General features: G+C 43.2%; 1 long non-coding RNA gene across 1 annotated transcript; it reads left to right on the top strand.

Moving 5' to 3' along the window:
* Positions 1-234: 234 nt before the first annotated feature.
* LOC309549224 lies at positions 235-2,273 on the top strand. Its single transcript, XR_014225010.1, has 3 exons — positions 235-1,131; positions 1,670-1,855; positions 2,213-2,273. It is a non-coding gene; the product is annotated as an uncharacterized lncRNA (long non-coding RNA).
* The last annotated feature ends 14,623 nt before the right edge of the window (positions 2,274-16,896 follow it).

Genomic DNA, 16,896 nt, shown 5'->3' with positions numbered 1-16,896 from the left:
TATATATATATATATATATATATATATATTGCAGTTGCCTGCCCATGTGTGAGAGGCCACAGGTCCACAGACTGTACTGTGTGCACACCACTCATATAGGGTGGCACAGCACATTGCACGGTGCACGCGCCGTGCCCCAAATTGGAAGTAAGAGGACCGAGCAACCATCTTTTTCCATCTCCTGGTTCCTAAAATCTATTCCATACACCAGCCCCTGATAGGGGACGTAACAGGGATTAAACTGATAAGAATAGTACTACTTAACACACCACTCATATAGGGTGGCACAGTACATTGCACGGCGCACGCGCAGTGCCCCAAATTGGAAGTAGGAGGACCGACCAACCATCTTTTTCAATCTCCCGGTTCCTAAAATCTATTCCATACACCGGCCCCTGATAGGGGACATAACAGGGATTAAACTGATAAGAATAGTACTACTTAACACACCACTCATATAGGGTGGCACAGTACATTGCACGGCTCACGCGCCGTGCCCCAAATTGGAAGTAAGAGGACCGACCAACCCTATTTTTCCATCTCCCGGTTCCTAAAATCTATTCCATACACCGGCCCCTGATAGGGGACATAACAGGGATTAAACTGCTAAGAATAGTACTACTTAACACACCACTCATATAGGGTGGCACAGTACATTGCACAGCGCACGCGCAGTGCCCCAAATTGGAAGTAAGAGGACCGACCAACCATCTTTTTCAATCTCCCGGTTCCTAAAACCTATTCCATACACCGGCCCCTGATAGGGGACGTAACAGGGATTAAACTGATAAGAATAGTACTACTTAACACACCACTCGTATAGGGTGGCACAGTACATTGCACGGCGCACGCGCTGTGCCCCAAATTGGAAGTAAGAGGACCGACCAACCATCTTTTTCCATCTCCTGGTTCCTAAAATCTATTCCATACACCGGCCCCTGATAGGGGACATAACAGGGATTAAACTGATAAGAATAGTACTACTTAACACACCACTCATATAGGGTGGCACAGTACATTGCACGGCGCACACGCCGTGCCCCAAATTGGAGGTAAGAGGACCGACCAACCATATTTTTCCATCTCCCGGTTCCTAAAATCTATTCCATACACCTGCCCCTGAAAAGGGATGTAACAGGGATTAAACTGATAAGAATAGTACTACTTAACACACCACTCATATAGGGTGGCACAGTACATTGCACGGCGCACGCGCAGTGCCCCAAATTGGAAGTGAGAGGACCGACCAACCATATTTTTACATTTCCCGGTTCCTAAAATCTATTCCATACACCGGCCCCTGATAGGGGACATAACAGGGATTAAACTGATAAGAATAGTACTACTTAACACACCACTCATATAGGGTGGCACAGTACATTGTACGGCGCACGCGCAGTGCCCCAAATTGGAAGTAAGAGGACCGACCAACCATCTTTTTCAATCTCCCGGTTCCTAAAACCTATTCCATACACCGGCCCCTGATAGGGGACGTAACAGGGATTAAACTGATAAGAATAGTACTTCTTAACACACCACTCATATAGGGTGGCACAGTACATTGCACGACGCACGCGCAGTGCCCCAAATTGGAAGTAAGAGGACCGACCAACCATCTTTTTCCATCTCCTGGTTCCTAAAATCTATTCCATACACCGGCCCCTGATAGGGGACATAACAGGGATTAAACTGATAAGAATAGTACTACTTAACACACCGCTCATATAGGGTGGCACAGTACATTGCACGGCGCACACGCCGTGCCCCAAATTGGAGGTAAGAGGACCGACCAACCATATTTTTCCATCTCCCGGTTCCTAAAATCTATTCCATACACCGGCCCCTGATAAGGGACGTAACAGGGATTAAACTGATAAGAATAGTACTACTTAACACACCACTCATATAGGGTGGCACAGTACATTGCACGGCGCACGCGCCGTGCCCCAAATTGGAAGTGAGAGGACCGACCAACCATATTTTTACATCTCCCAGTTCCTAAAATCTATTCCATACACCGGCCCCTGATAGGGGACATAACAGGGATTAAACTGATAAGAATAGTACTACTTAACACACCACTCATATAGGGTGGCACAGTACATTGTACGGCGCACGCGCAGTGCCCCAAATTGGAAGTAAGAGGACCGACCAACCATCTTTTTCAATCTCCCGGTTCCTAAAATCTATTCCATACACCAGCACCTGATAGGGGACGTAACAGGGATTAAACTGATAAGAATAGTACTACTTAACACACCACTCATATAGGGTGGCACAGTACATTGCACTGCGCACGCGCCGTGCCCCAAATTGGAAGTAAGAGGACCAACCATCTTTTTCCATCTCCTGGTTCCTAAAATCTATTCCATACACCGGCCCCTGATAGGGGACATAACAGGGATTAAACTGTTAAGAATAGTACTACTTAACACACCACTCATATAGCGTGGCACAGTACATTGTACGGCGCATGCGCAGTGCCCCAAATTGGAAGTAAGAGGACAGACCAACCATCTTTTTCCATCTCCCGGTTCCTAAAATCTATTCCATACACCAGCCCCTGATAGGGGACGTAACAGGGATTAAACTGATAAGAATAGTACTACTTAACACACCACTCATATAGGGTGACACAGTACATTGCACGGTGCACGCGCAGTGCCCCAAATTGGAAGTAAGAGGACCGACCAACCATATTTTTACATCTCCCGGTTCCTAAAATCTATTCCATACACCGGCCCCTGATAGGGGACGTAACAGGGATTAAACTGATAAGAATAGTACTACTTAACACACCACTCATATAGGGTGGCACAGTACATTGCACGGCGCACGCGCAGTGCCCCAAATTGGAAGTAAGAGGACCGACCAACCATATTTTTACATCTCCCGGTTCCTAAAATCTATTCCATACACCGGCCCCTGATAGGGGACGTAACAGGGATTAAACTGATAAGAATAGTACTACTTAACACACCACTCATATAGGGTGGCACAGTACATTGTACGGCGCACGCGCAGTGCCCCAAATTGGAAGTAAAAGGACCGACCAACCATCTTTTTCAAACTCCCGGTTCCTAAAATCTATTCCATACATTGGCCCCTGATAGGGGACAAAACAGAGATTAAACTGGTAAGAACAGATTTTTTAATTTAAAAAAAGAGGACAGCCTCTGTGGAGCTGGGTATTTTTTGGCTGCGTTACTGAACGCTCATGCACAATGGCTGTAGGCTCATGCATCCTTTTGCGGAGGTGACAAACCTCGTCAGTCAAACCCAAGACAACATCATCGACCTCATCCCATATGCCTTTTTTCTGGAGCGTGTCCTGCGAAGAGTGCTGGATCAGGCCGTAGATGAGCATGAAGAGGAAGAGTTGTGGTCACCATCACCACCAGAAGCAGCCTTGTCGTCGTCGATTGCTGGACCTGCGGCAACGCAGAGAGAGGAGCCTGAAGAAGAGGAGTCAGAGGAGGAAGGTGGCTTTGAGGAGGTGGAAGACCAACCACAGCAGGCGTCCCAGGGGGCATGTTGTCACCTTTCTGGGACCCTTAGTGTTGTACGTGGCTGGGTGGAGGAAGAGACCTTCAATGACGTCAGTGAGGACAGGGAACGGGACATGGCTAACTTGATATCCAACCTTGTGCAAATGGGGAGTTTGCGGTTGTGCAAATGGACTGTTTGCGGTTGTTTGCGGTGCATTAAACGGGGAGTTTGGTCTGTCAGAGTTTGGTCTGTCACTGTGAAGCGGGCGTAACCCTTACACTACCTGATCGATACAACATCATACCTGATTGTATACACACACTGGATGTTTTAAAGCACGTTATTCCAAACAATTTAGGAATGTAAGGTGATTTATGCCCTTTATGGATTAAAACCCGACTCTGCGTCAACTACGTAATTTTCCATGGGAGTTTTGCCATGGATCCCCCTCCGGCATGCCACAGTCCAGGTGTAAGTCCCCTTGAAACAACTTTTCCATCACTATTGTGGTCAGAAAGAGTCCCTGTGGGTTTTAAAATTTGCCTGCCTATTGAAGTCTATGGCAGTTCGCCCTGTTCGCCCATTCACGAACATTTGCGGAAGTTCGCGTTCGCGGTTCACAAACGGAAAATTTTATGTTCGCGATATCTCTACTGAAGGCCTCTCAGACCATGAGAAACAAAATTCTCTGGTCGGATGAAACAAATATTGAACTCTTTGGCCTGAATGGCAAGCGTCATATCTGGAGGAAACCAGGCACTGCTTGTCACCTGGTCAATACCATCCCTACAGTAAAGCATGGTGGTGGCAGCATCATGCTGTGGGGATGTTTTTTGGCAGCAGAAACTTAGAGACAAGTCAGGATTCAGGGAAAGATGAATGCAGCAAAGTACAGAGACGTCCTTGATGAAAACCTGTTCCAGAGTGCTCTGGACCTCAGACTGGGGTGAAGGTTAATCTTCCAACAGGACAACGACCCTAAGCCACACAGCCAAGATAACAAAGAAGTGGCTTAGGGACAACTCTGTGAATGTCCTTGGGTGGCCCAGCCAGAGCCCAGACTTCCCCAGAACCTGATTGAACATCTCTGGAGAAATCTGAAAATAGCTGTGCACCAATGCTCTCTGACCAAGCTGATAGGGCTTGAGAGGTCCTGGAAAGAAGAATGGGAGAAACTGCCCTAAAATAGGTGTGCCAAGCTTGTAGCATCATACTCAAAAAGACTTGAGGCTGTAATCAGTGCCAAAGGTGATTCAACAAATTATTGAGCAAAGGTTGTAAATACTTATCTACATGGGATTTTTTTCGTTTTTTATTTTTAATAAATTTGCAAAGATTTGAAACAAACTTCTTTCATGTTGTCGTTATGGGGTATTGTTTGTAGAATTTTGAGGAAAACAATGAATTTATCCCTTTTGGAATAAGTTTGTAACATAACAAATATAGGAAAAAATGAAGCGCTGTGAATACTTTCTGGATTGTATATGTATGTATACACAATATTACCAAAAGTAATGGGATGTTTGCCTTTACACGCACATGAACTTTAATGGCACCCCAGTCTTAGTCCATAGGGTTTAATATTGAGAGGCCCCAGAAGAAGAACATAGGCTTGAAACGCGTTGGGCAGAGCCACACACACTGACGTCATGACGCCGCAATCACCGCTTGGAGCAGCGGTTCTAGATGTGAGTGGGTACTGTTGTTTTAATGGTGTATCAACTTTGTGATTTCAATAAATTAATTTATTTTACAATACACTGATTGGTACTCTGGGAGAGGAATGAGGACTGAATGTGGACATTTTCCTTATGATTTGGATGGATTATCTCGCTGATTGACGATGTGATTTTTATGCCCTTCTCTCCATGTGAAAATCTGTGGGTGGAAAACATTAGTGGAGATCATAGAGTGATTTAAATGTAAGATCTGGTGAGTTTGCACTGCATGCCGGGTGAAGGAGTTGAGCACTATTTAATATAATTTTTATGTTTCTATCACGGGTGCACCTCCCCCTGTTTATGTTGTAGTTTGTGAAGTTTGAACGTACTACACATACATGATACATTTAATATTATTTTACATGTTTCCCCACGGTTCTATTATTGAGAAACTTCTATGAACTGTGAGATACCTTGTACATCAGGTTTTACAGGTATTGACTTGGATCTCTATCTTTTAGGACTATTTTTTATGGACTTTTTTTATGGACCTTTTTCTTGATGAATGAATTTTATTATTTCTTTTGGGACTCACTTTTATATGAGCACTGCAATTTTTTATGTAATATTGAGTTGGCCCACCCTTTGCAGCTATAACAGCTTCAACTCTTCTGGGAAGGCTGTACACAAGGTTTAGGAGTGTGTCTATGGGAATGTTTGACCATTCTTCCAAAAGCACACATTTGTGAGGTTCGGCACTGGTGTTGGAGAGAAGGCCTAGCTTGCAGTCTCCACTCTACAGTGCCTTGCAAAAGTATTCGGCCCCCTTGAACTTTTCGAACTTTTGCCACATTTCAGGCTTCAAACATAAAGATATAAAACTGTAATTTTTTGTGAAAAACTGAAAAATTGGGCGTGCAAAATTATTCAGCCCCTTTACTTTAAGTGCAGCAAACTCTCTCCAGAAGTTCAGTGAGGATCTCTGAATGATCCAATGTTGACCTAAATGACTAATGATGATAAATAGAATCCACCTGTGTGTAATCAAGTCTCCGTATAAATTTCACCTGCACTGTGATAGTCTCAGAGGTCCGTTTAAAGTGCAGAGAGCATCATGAAGAACAAGGAACACACCAGGCAGGTCCGAGATACTGTTGTGGAGAAGTTTAAAGCTGGATTTGGATAAAAAATGATTTCCCAAGCTTTAAACATCCCAAGGAGCACTGTGCAAGCGATAATATTGAAATGGAAGGAGTATCAGACCACTGCAAATCTACGAAGACCTGGCCATCCCTCTAAACTTTCAGCTCATACAAGGAGATGCAGCCAAGAGGCCCATGATCACTGGATGAACTGCAGAGATCTACAGCTGAGGTGGGAGACTCTGTCCATAGGACAACAATCAGTCATATACTGCACAAATCTGGCCTTTATGGAAGAGTGGCAAAAAGAAAGCCATTTCTTAAAGATATCCATAAAAAGTGTTGTTTAAAGTTTGCCACAAACCACCTGGGAGACACACCAAACATGTGGAAGAAGAGACATACCCCAAGCGATTTACAGCTGTAATCGCAGCAAAAGGTGGTGCTACAAAGTATTAACTTAAGGGGGCTGAATAATTTTGCACGCCCAATTTTTCAGTTTTTTATTTGTTAAAAAAGTTTGAAATATCAAATAAATTTCGTTCCACTTCATGATTGTGTCCCACTTGTTGATTCTTCACAAAAAAATTACAGTTTTATATCTTTATGTTTGAAGCCTGAAATGTTGCAAAAGGTCGAAAAAGTTCAAGGGGGCCGAATACTTTCGCAAGGCACTCTAATTCATCCCAAAGGTGTTCTATCAGGTTGAGGTCAGGACTCTGTGCAGGAGAGTCAAGTTGTTCCACCCCAAACTCGCTCATGCTTGTCTTTATGGACCTTGTTTGGGTACTGTTCTAAATCATTTGGTGGAGGGGGTTATGGGGTGGGGTTGATTTTCAGAGGTTGGGCTTGGCCCCTTAGGTCAAGTGTAGGAAACTCTTAAGGCATCAGCATACCAAGACATTTTGGACAATTTCATGCTCCCAACTTTGTGGGAACTGTTTGGGGTTGTCCCCTTCCTGTTCCAGCGTGACTGTACACCAGTGCACAAAGCAAGGTTGAAGGCTCTGATGAAGAAGGACATACCTTTGAAACACATCAACCAGCAAGGACCCTGGTGAGGTACCCCTATGCCCGAGTTATCAGAGGCTCTGGGGGAGTGTTACCATGTTAAGTGGCCCGATGAGCGCTTATACTACCTATGTTTGTGAGTAGTACCTATTTGTTTTATATACTCTTAATAAAATTTTGTGCACTAGGCCAGTGTTTCTGTTTTCTTTCATCTATCTTTACAGACCCACATGTGATTCCAAGCATCTATGAAAAAATGAAAGAACTGCAATAAAAAAAAAATAAATAAAAGGGGTGGACCAGGGGAAGTAAGGCAGGGGAGGAAAGTGCTAAATAAAGGTGGATCTCCTCCAGCCAGGAAATGAGGTGGGCTTTATTGGACGTGCTGCAGCTTCCAATGCACACAGTCAGAAGCTCACAGCGTGCAGTGAAATCAGAAGAAGCCATATCAATACAAGAGAGGGGCCTGTACAACTGTGTGAGACTGAAGGTAAGGTTGGGGTTCAGCTTTAATGATAGGCACAGGCGCAATATGGCCTTCTGAGACTCTGTTTTATTTACTGTCCTTAATACTTTAGAAACAAAGTCAAAATTACTTTATATTTAGAGAACCACAGTAAACAGTTGTGCCACTAGACATTTTCTGGCAAGTGTTTTTTTATACAGGAAGGGGCTCTTCTTAATAAATATATATTTTCTATGTTGGGCCCCAATTCTTCTGGCTAGACATTCATGACTGGCGGTACAAGATTCAGGCTTGCTGATTACTTAGCAGGCAGAATTTAGTATTATACAATATATATACCATCATTTCTATAAAGTAAGAAGCACAAAGTGAATTCAGAGTTTTATCGGGTGTACAGAAAATCAGCCGCACTAAACCTTGAACACATTATTCACTGGGCCGGAGCTGTGAAAATCTGTCCTCAGCAGACAAGATAAGGAAGAATTCACCTTTGTGGATTAAAGTATTACTGCAATGTGCTTTGCTACCAAACAATGGCTACGTGTTCCATACAACATGTACTAAGCCATGGAAGGCAAGTACGTGAGCCAAATTCTGATTTGTTTCCAACACTTCGAAAGATACGCAGCTGACCAGAGACTTCTAACACGTGGATACACATATGGGGGAAAGTCTTAAATAAAATAATTCAAAAAGGCCTTGAGGCCAATTCATGCTGTTGCGGTCTTATATGTCGCTTTAGTGCAGGTATATTATGCTGTGCGTTAATGCGCACTGTGTTACAGCAGCTGATTCATTTGAATGGGCTGGCAATGCACTAAACGGCACTAAAAAATCAAACATGCACCATGTTTTTTCAGCACACTACAATGCAGGGTAGTGCATTACTGTGCATTAAGTTGCGCTTTAGGGTGCCGTTAATGGTAAAGTATTGCCAAAATAGATTTTTGTACATTTACATCTAATGAAGTGTGCCCAACTCTGGCTGCTGTAGTGTTTGTTACCATAGGTGTGTGCAGCCTATTGCATTAGGGTTTGCACCCCAAAGCTCAAACCCACATGCCTTTCTCTGCAGCCTCAGCTGCATGGGACAGTAAATGAATAGGAAGTGCTCTGTGCTGAGTGGCTTCCTGTTCATTCACAAACAGAAGCATAGTAAACACAGTTTAGTATGCTTCAGTTATGAATGAACACAGTGAGTGAGTGTGTTTACTGTGTTCATTTAGAAAAGGAAGGTGCTGGTAAAAGAGAAATTTACTACCCCCTTCCCCAACTCTTCATTCTGAAACAACTCCCACAGCAGCTGGGGAGAGAGGAAGGAAGCCTGCAGCACTGTGGGGTGGAGGGGGGGGGGGGGGCAACATGGGGGAAGCTCGGGCAGTAGGGGGAATCAGCACCGCACATAGTGATTAGGGTGTTCCCAGGGACACCTGGCACACCCCTACTCATGCCTATGTTTGCTACATATCTTACTTTTACTCAGGTGGTTTGCTTGGCATCTCCTCAACTATTTTCACTGAATGCAAGGCGCTCTGTGATTGGAGGAAGCATGGATGAACAAAACAGAAAAATAATAGCTTTAGTTCTCCCCTGAACTGCTTAGATGAAATCTTCTGAGCCTCTGTGCTATGGAGAACCTTGTATTGGCTTATGCAGTATGGCAGTGCAAGGAGCAGTGAGGATGTACAGTAATCCACAACAGCCAATCATATTTAAGTGACACTGATCACTGACAAAGTCCCTGCTTTGATCTACAGAGTGACAGGTTAGAGCTTAGATTGCCAAGTAGGAGCATTGTGCCCAGTTATCATGGTACATAGTGGACTAAATCGAAAAATGCTCTACAGTATACATAAATGGTTGGAGAGGATAGCAGGATAGACATTAAAGTGATTGTAAAGTCTTTTTTTTATGTCATACTTACCTGCCCCGTGCAGTGGTTTTGCACAGAGCAGCTCAGCTCTTCCTCTTCTCGGGTCCATCACCGGTGATTCTGGCCCATCCCCCCTGTTGAGTTCCCCCACAGCAAGCAACTTGCTATGGGAGCACCCGAGCTGAGCCACTGCTCCCTCTGTCCATTTAGACATGGAGCCACAGCCTGAACATGCCCCGCCCGCCCCGTCCCCTTTTTCTTCTAATTGGCTGACTCTCTTTAATTGTCAGCAGCAGAAGCCAATGGTGCCGTGCTGCTGTCTCAGCAAATGAAGAGGGGAGGCCTGGGCAGCCGAGACATTGCTGCAACCTCACTGGATCTAGATGGACCTCAGGTAAGTATTAGGAGAGACTGCTGCACACAGAAGAATTGTTAGCCTCATGCATAAAATGTATGAAGATAAAAAACCTTCTGCATTTACAATCACTTTAAGGACAAATTTTGCATTCCAGTAGCACACATTATTGGTGTTGGTGCACTTGTGGGCAAGGTCAACCGCACATATGCACGCGGGACTACCACTCGAGCGGAGCGCCCTCATCAATGCCCAGAACAAGGCGGAGACTGTAGTTATGTGAAAATTTAACATTAGGGCAGTTCCCTGATTTGGAGATGAGCTGTCACTTTGTGCAGATATAAAATACAGAGTTCCTCTGAAAAGTTAGTTAGTTAGTTGGTTAGGAAACCTATTGTAATGAATGGGCTGCTTTAATGTAAGGCACATTAATGCATGGTATAGCATTAACACGTGGTAAAGTTGTAAATAACCCTTAAATTGTGCCTTATTATTTTGACCCCTGACCTGATAATGAAGTCAAAACTTATGATGGACATACTTGCCCATACATATTTTGAGTTAGTGAATCACAAAGTGTTGAAAGTAACTGATCTGCAACAGAAAGCTAGCATCTTCAGAATTGAAGGACAGCAATGGCAGCCTAACATTTTTTTCTTAGGGCAGATTTCCCTTAGGGCGCATTAAAATTAGAGGTTGAGGGACGGTAAAAATCTGTGGTTGATCTGTGCTTTTACTGCCTCTAAACTGCTATCCCCTTGAGATGTAGAGGCAGCAGTCAGGGATGTAGACATGCCACAACCCTAAACAGGAATTATACCCCCTGCATTGCCCAAGGAAAGCGATCCATTCAAGTACAGTGCATACTGTTTTGATGCGCTAGTCCAAGGATCAAAGGGTTAAAGCAGGCAGTGAGCAGTCGATACAGAACCTCATCACTGTCTATCATATGCTTTCTTAAGAGTGACCCGAATGCAATTGCTCTTCAGAGATCACCACTTGTGTGAACAAACCCTTAAACTGTACTTCATTGTAGCAGTTAAAGTTAAAGCCTAACTGCAGGCAGTAAAAAAAAATTGTCAAAATTGTCCCCCTCTCCCAGCTGATGAAGCATATATTGCTCTTTAGACAATGTGGACTATTTGGGACTTTAAGTGAGACACCGGCAGGTATGCCCAGCGTCTCCATCCATGTATCGGAAAAAACAAATTTTTAAAGGATTAAAAGAGGTGCATGGAAGCCAGCCAGCCCCCAGTCTGATGTACTCACCCTCCAGTATGCCACCACCCAGGTAGACCTGTCTCGATATAAATAAAGAACAGGGGTTTAGTTGACACGCATTTGCAAACGCATGTGTAAGTTGCAAAGCCACGACACGGCACCCTTGTTTTTTCTGCGGTCCCTAACACTTTTAAATTTGAGTGTCTCCACTCTGGGAGCACATGGCTGCTAATGGATGGATAGGAGGCAGGTGGGAGGGAGCAGCCCAAACTTCCCCCAACCCACCTCCATCCATGACTGGTATAGTATCTCAATGCTCTAATAGCAATGTTCTTAAGATGGTAAAAAACTGAAAACGACCAGCTGAGAAGCATACACCTCCAATCCCTTGGTGGATGCAGTGTAAAACACAGATTGGGACTTTATATGAGGCAATTTGCCTGTATAGCTCAGTGCCTCCATCCCTAATTTCATAAAATATTTGGAACTTTACATGAGACAAGCAGGTCATGCTATGGTCTCCATCCCTGTATATGAAAAAACTGGGGTCAAATTAGACTGCATCCACCAAAAACGCACAAAAATCGCACAGTGGGACTTTAAATGAAGCACCAGCCTGTAGGCGAGGTGCCTCCATCCCTGGTTACATAGACAATGTGGGCTATGTGGGACTTTAAGTAAGACACCGGCAGCTAATTTATTCATACACATATAATTATCACTATCTATAAAATCTTTTTATGTAGGTGTTTAGCGCTGTTTTAAGTTTGTTTTTCTCACAGGTATGCCCAGCGTCTCCATCCCTGTATCGGAAAAAACTAATTGAAAAGGATTAAAAGAGGTGCATGGAAGCCAGCCAGCCCCCAGTCTGATGTACTCACCCTCCAGTCTGCCACCAACCAAGTAGACCTTTCTCGATATTCATTCATATTGCTCTTTTTTCTAAGGGATGGGCTAACACAGTAATACCCTAATCCTGCAATCTTCTTCTCCACCAGTTTGGGTTGTGACGACTGGTGCTCCAAACCTGCTCTTCAATATCTAACAAGTCTTGTCACCACCCCTCTCATCAATATCATTGTGTATAATGCAGAGCCAGGGGCTGAGCCCTATCCTTATGGGGAAACTGTTGATCCTGCATTGCTGGCAATGATGTTACAGTGCCCACTCACATTCCAGTGCTGGAGAGGAGGACTGGGTTGTTGACTATTATAAGACCACAAGTTAGGGTATTATCGGTCTGTGTGAGCTCATCACCTAGAAACACGAGGGGGAGGTGAAGGACATTATATAATGTATCACTGCCCGGAGGCAGGTTTTGGGGACATTTTACATTTATGTGTTGCACCAATGCACACATTACCACAAGGCATGTTACATTTCTTGACACATTGCAGTGCTATTTACTTTGAATAGCACCCCAACACAAAAAGGTAACAGACATACAACATGCTACAACGCATAGCATCCTACCATAGTACATTGCAGTGCATGGTGGCAAAATGTTGTGACTTACCAATTTTTTGGGATGTTTTGGTGCAGCCGATACACATTGATTTGGATTGGCTGCCTTAAAAGAAGTTCGGGAATGTTTTTTTTTTTAAGAATCATACACACCTGGGTGAACACAGCAACGGCCTGATGCTGCATCTGTCCCCTGCAGTCTGTAAGATCAAATAACTCTGGTCACTCAGTGCTCCGTGAGCAGAGAGCTGGTGACTGTCAGTCACCGCTGTCTGCTCTGCCACCCCACAGCCCCACGCTCTCAGGAACATTGGACTGTGGCGGGGGTGAGAGCAGCCGGCCCAAGCCCTCAGCAGCTCCCTGAGAGGCTGAGCCGATGCTGGTCCAGGGTTCTGGGCAGATCCCAACTATAAGGTTGTGATCCTTCGATAGCCTGTCTCTGCTCTGTGGCTTAAGCCAAAAGCGGGATTCAGCCCAGCCCGCTGTCTGCTGAAAACAGCCACAGGAATGCAGAACAAACTGCACTCCTGTGATCCACAGGAGAAGTACAGCCAAACGTGCTTTGGATGTACTTCTCCTTTAATGAAATGCATGTTAACCGGTGACATAATGTACATTCAGGTAATTTGTTCCTTAAATGTATATATATATATATATATATATATATACTGTATATAAACATAAATTTGTCTGAGGCATACTGCTTTGCACCACAGCTTGGAGGTTCCCTTTAAATATATTTTGCATGAAATATTTTTATACTGTACTAGACAACCTGCTGTAAACATTTCACTGCTAGAAGACAATGGAAGAGATAAAAGCATTGTCACATACATTCTCGGCAGTGATTTGTTGAGTGCCCATAGGAGATAAATGTATCCAAATTAAACCTCCACTTTGGAGGTGGTGAGGAAGACGTCTCATTTTATGGAAGGTAACAGAAGAGAAAGACTTGTCAAAGCACAAAGAACCCTTCAGCTGGGCTTCAATTATGCATGTTTAACCTATAAAATGCATTCTACTTTCAGACAAAACCTGAGAAATTAGGCATGAAATAATATATGACACATGAAGTAGCAAGAACAAGACGCATGTCCTCGAAATTAGCTAATGTTAGGATAGATCCACCCTTACGCTTACAACATAAAAAGGGAGGCAGCCTCTGGAATTTTCATCTGTATTCATCTTGCATGGTTTACAATCAATGAAATGCTTTCAAGTTCCTATGTTATGTACAGCATCAAAAAACTGCACAGCATCAAAAACTGTGCTGACAGTATAAAATTATGATACACATAGGTGAAATGTGTATGTAAACCATACAAGGTTATCAGGGTGGTTGTTGAGAGTTCCTCCTCACTATGCAGACATGGAACAGTATACTGTGGGGTGATTTCCTTGATGTTTGAGATCCCTGTTTTTTTTTTTTTTTTGGGGGGGGGGGGGGTCTAGAGGAATTTACTAGCACTTGAGCTAAAACCTGAAAGGAAAAATAAGTGTCTTTCACACAAACGGTAGCCTTTACCACCCATGATAGATTGCTTTTCGGAAGGCGGCTGACTGGTAGCTAGGAAGCAATATGGGGCCTCCACAACCTCTGTTTAAAAGTCTGAAAAGCCCAGGACACAACTATGTGTAATACATGCAGACATTTCAGGGTTCAAACTGGGTGAGGAGGCCAGGTGTCGACTCATTCACTTGAGTGACATTTGGCGGTGCTACTGTTGGAATGAGACAGGTGATTTAATTTTTGCGTGGCCACAAAGCAAAGCAGGACGTTTGCAGTTGTTTAACCACCTGCTTTTACTGCCCCTGGCCACCCATGTGTACAAAGCCTGACGGTCAGAGCATGGTGAGCTTGGTGGAAACACCATTAGGTAACTGCAAGGCGTGCCCTTATATTCCCACTGTTAAAGAATTTGAAAGTCTCAAAAATGGAGAATTTATTAAAATACAATCATTCTTCAATTGTAGTACAGAGGGAACCATTTATGTTATGAAATGCCAATGCCCATTTTTATATGTGGGGAAGACAATCCATCAATTTAGACGCAGAGTATTGGAGTATGTCAATGACATTGCACAAAAAAGAGATAGACCAATTGCTAGGCATGTGTGTGAAATACATGGTGGTAAAGCTGAGGTAGTAAAATTCTGGGCCATAAAACAATTTCAATTGGTACCAAGGAACAGTGAACTGGATAAACATCTAATAAAATAGGAAGCAAGGTGGATCTTCCTTCTCAATTCTCGAGCGCCATCTTGCCTTAATGAGGGCTTCACATTTCTCCCTTTTGTACATGACTAGAAATCTTTGGATTTATCGATAGTCTGATAGCCTTGTCTAATAATATTTAATATTGATATTTAGGAAAGGAAAATAATCCACATTTACTTCTGATCCCTTTTTGTTCAAAAGGATTTGTATATATGTACAGGACAATGATATTTGGAATATGAGCAATAAATAAGTGATTGCCTTGTAGTTCTGATTTTCATCCACAAGATGTTGATAGGATTCCCCTCAGCAATGAGCATTTTAGCCATTTTAGATGGTCAGGTTATAAATAGAAGGACCAGGGGCATACAAACCCAAATCCAAAAAAGTTGGGACACTGTACAGATTGTAAAAAAGGAGTGGACTAATTTACAAATCTCATAAACTTATATTTTATTCACAATATAATATAGATAACATATCAAATGTTGAAAGTGAGACATTTTGAAATGTCATGCCAAATGTTGGCTCATTTTGGATTTCATGAGAGCTACACAATCCAAAAAAGTTGGGACAGGTAGCAATAAGAGGCCGGAAAAGTTAAATGTACATATAAGAAACAGCTGGAGGACCAATTTGCAACTTATTAGGTAAATTGGCAACATGATTGGGTATAAAAAAGATCACCAATTCCCCCAATGCTGCGGCGAAAAATAGTGGAGCAATATCAGAAAGGAGTTTCTCAGAGAAAAATTGCAAAGAGTTTGGAGTTATCATCATCTACAGTGCATAATATCATCCAAAGATTCAGAGAATCTGGAACAATCTCTGTGAGTAAGGGTCAAGGCCGGAAAACCATACTGGATGCCCGTGATCAAGGGCAACTATATACCCCTGGACTGATCATTGACTGAGCCAAGAAGTAAAGTGTTAATCTGTGAATGCCAGTAATGCTAACGGTAACCAAAGGGGACCCGAGAGTGTGTTATCCATCAGTCCTCAGGGGGCAGTGCTACACCTAAAATAGTCCTGCAGGAGGAACTGTTTTAAATATATAATTTAGACACCCTGGGTTTTATTTACTAAAGGCAAATCCACTTTGCACTACATGTGCACTGCAAGTGCAGTCGCTGTAGATTCGAGGGGGACATGCAAGTAAAATAACAGCATTTTAGCTTGCACATGATTGGATGATAGAAATCAGCAGAACCTCGCCTCATTTCAGAGCTTCCCCTTAAATCTACAGAACTGCACTTCCAAGTGCACTTGCAGTAAGTACACTAGTAGTGCACAATGGATTTGCCTTTAGTACAAACCCAATTCCAAAAAAGTTGGGACACTGTACATATTGTGAGTAAAAAAGGAATGGACTAATTTACAAATCTCATAAACGTATATTTTATTCACAATATAATATAGATAACATATCAAATGTTGAAAGTGAGACATTTTGAAATGTCATGCCAAATATTGGCTCATTTTGGATTTCATGAGAGCTACACATTCCAAAAAAGTTGGGACAGGTAGCAATAAGAGACCGGAAAAGTTAAATGTACATATTAAGAACAGCGAGAGGACCAATTTGCAACTTATTAGGTCAATTAGCAACATAATTTGGTATAAAAAGAGCCTCTCAGAGTGGAAGTGTCTCTCAGAAGTCAAGATGGGCAGAGGATCACCAATTTCCCCCAATGCTGCGGCAAAAAAGAGTGGAACAATATCAGAAAGAGAAAAATTGCAAAGAGTTTGAAGTTATCATCATCTACAGTGCATAATATCATCCAAAGATTCCGACAATCTGGAACAATCTCTGTGCGTAAGGGTCAAGGCCGAAAAACCATACTGGATGCCTGTGATTTTCAGGCCCTTAGACAGCACTGCATCACATACAGGAATGCTACTGTAATGGAAATCACAACATGGGCTCAGGAATACTTCCAGAAAACATTGTCAGTGAACACAATCCACCGTGCCATTCTCCAAGGCCGGCTAAAAC

Source organism: Pelophylax lessonae, assembly GCF_965119305.1.
Source record: "Pelophylax lessonae genome assembly, chromosome: 3".
NCBI classification, from domain to species: domain Eukaryota; kingdom Metazoa; phylum Chordata; class Amphibia; order Anura; family Ranidae; genus Pelophylax; species Pelophylax lessonae.
Note: the sequence above shows the minus strand (reverse complement) of the source record. Positions and strands in the feature narration are given on the sequence as shown.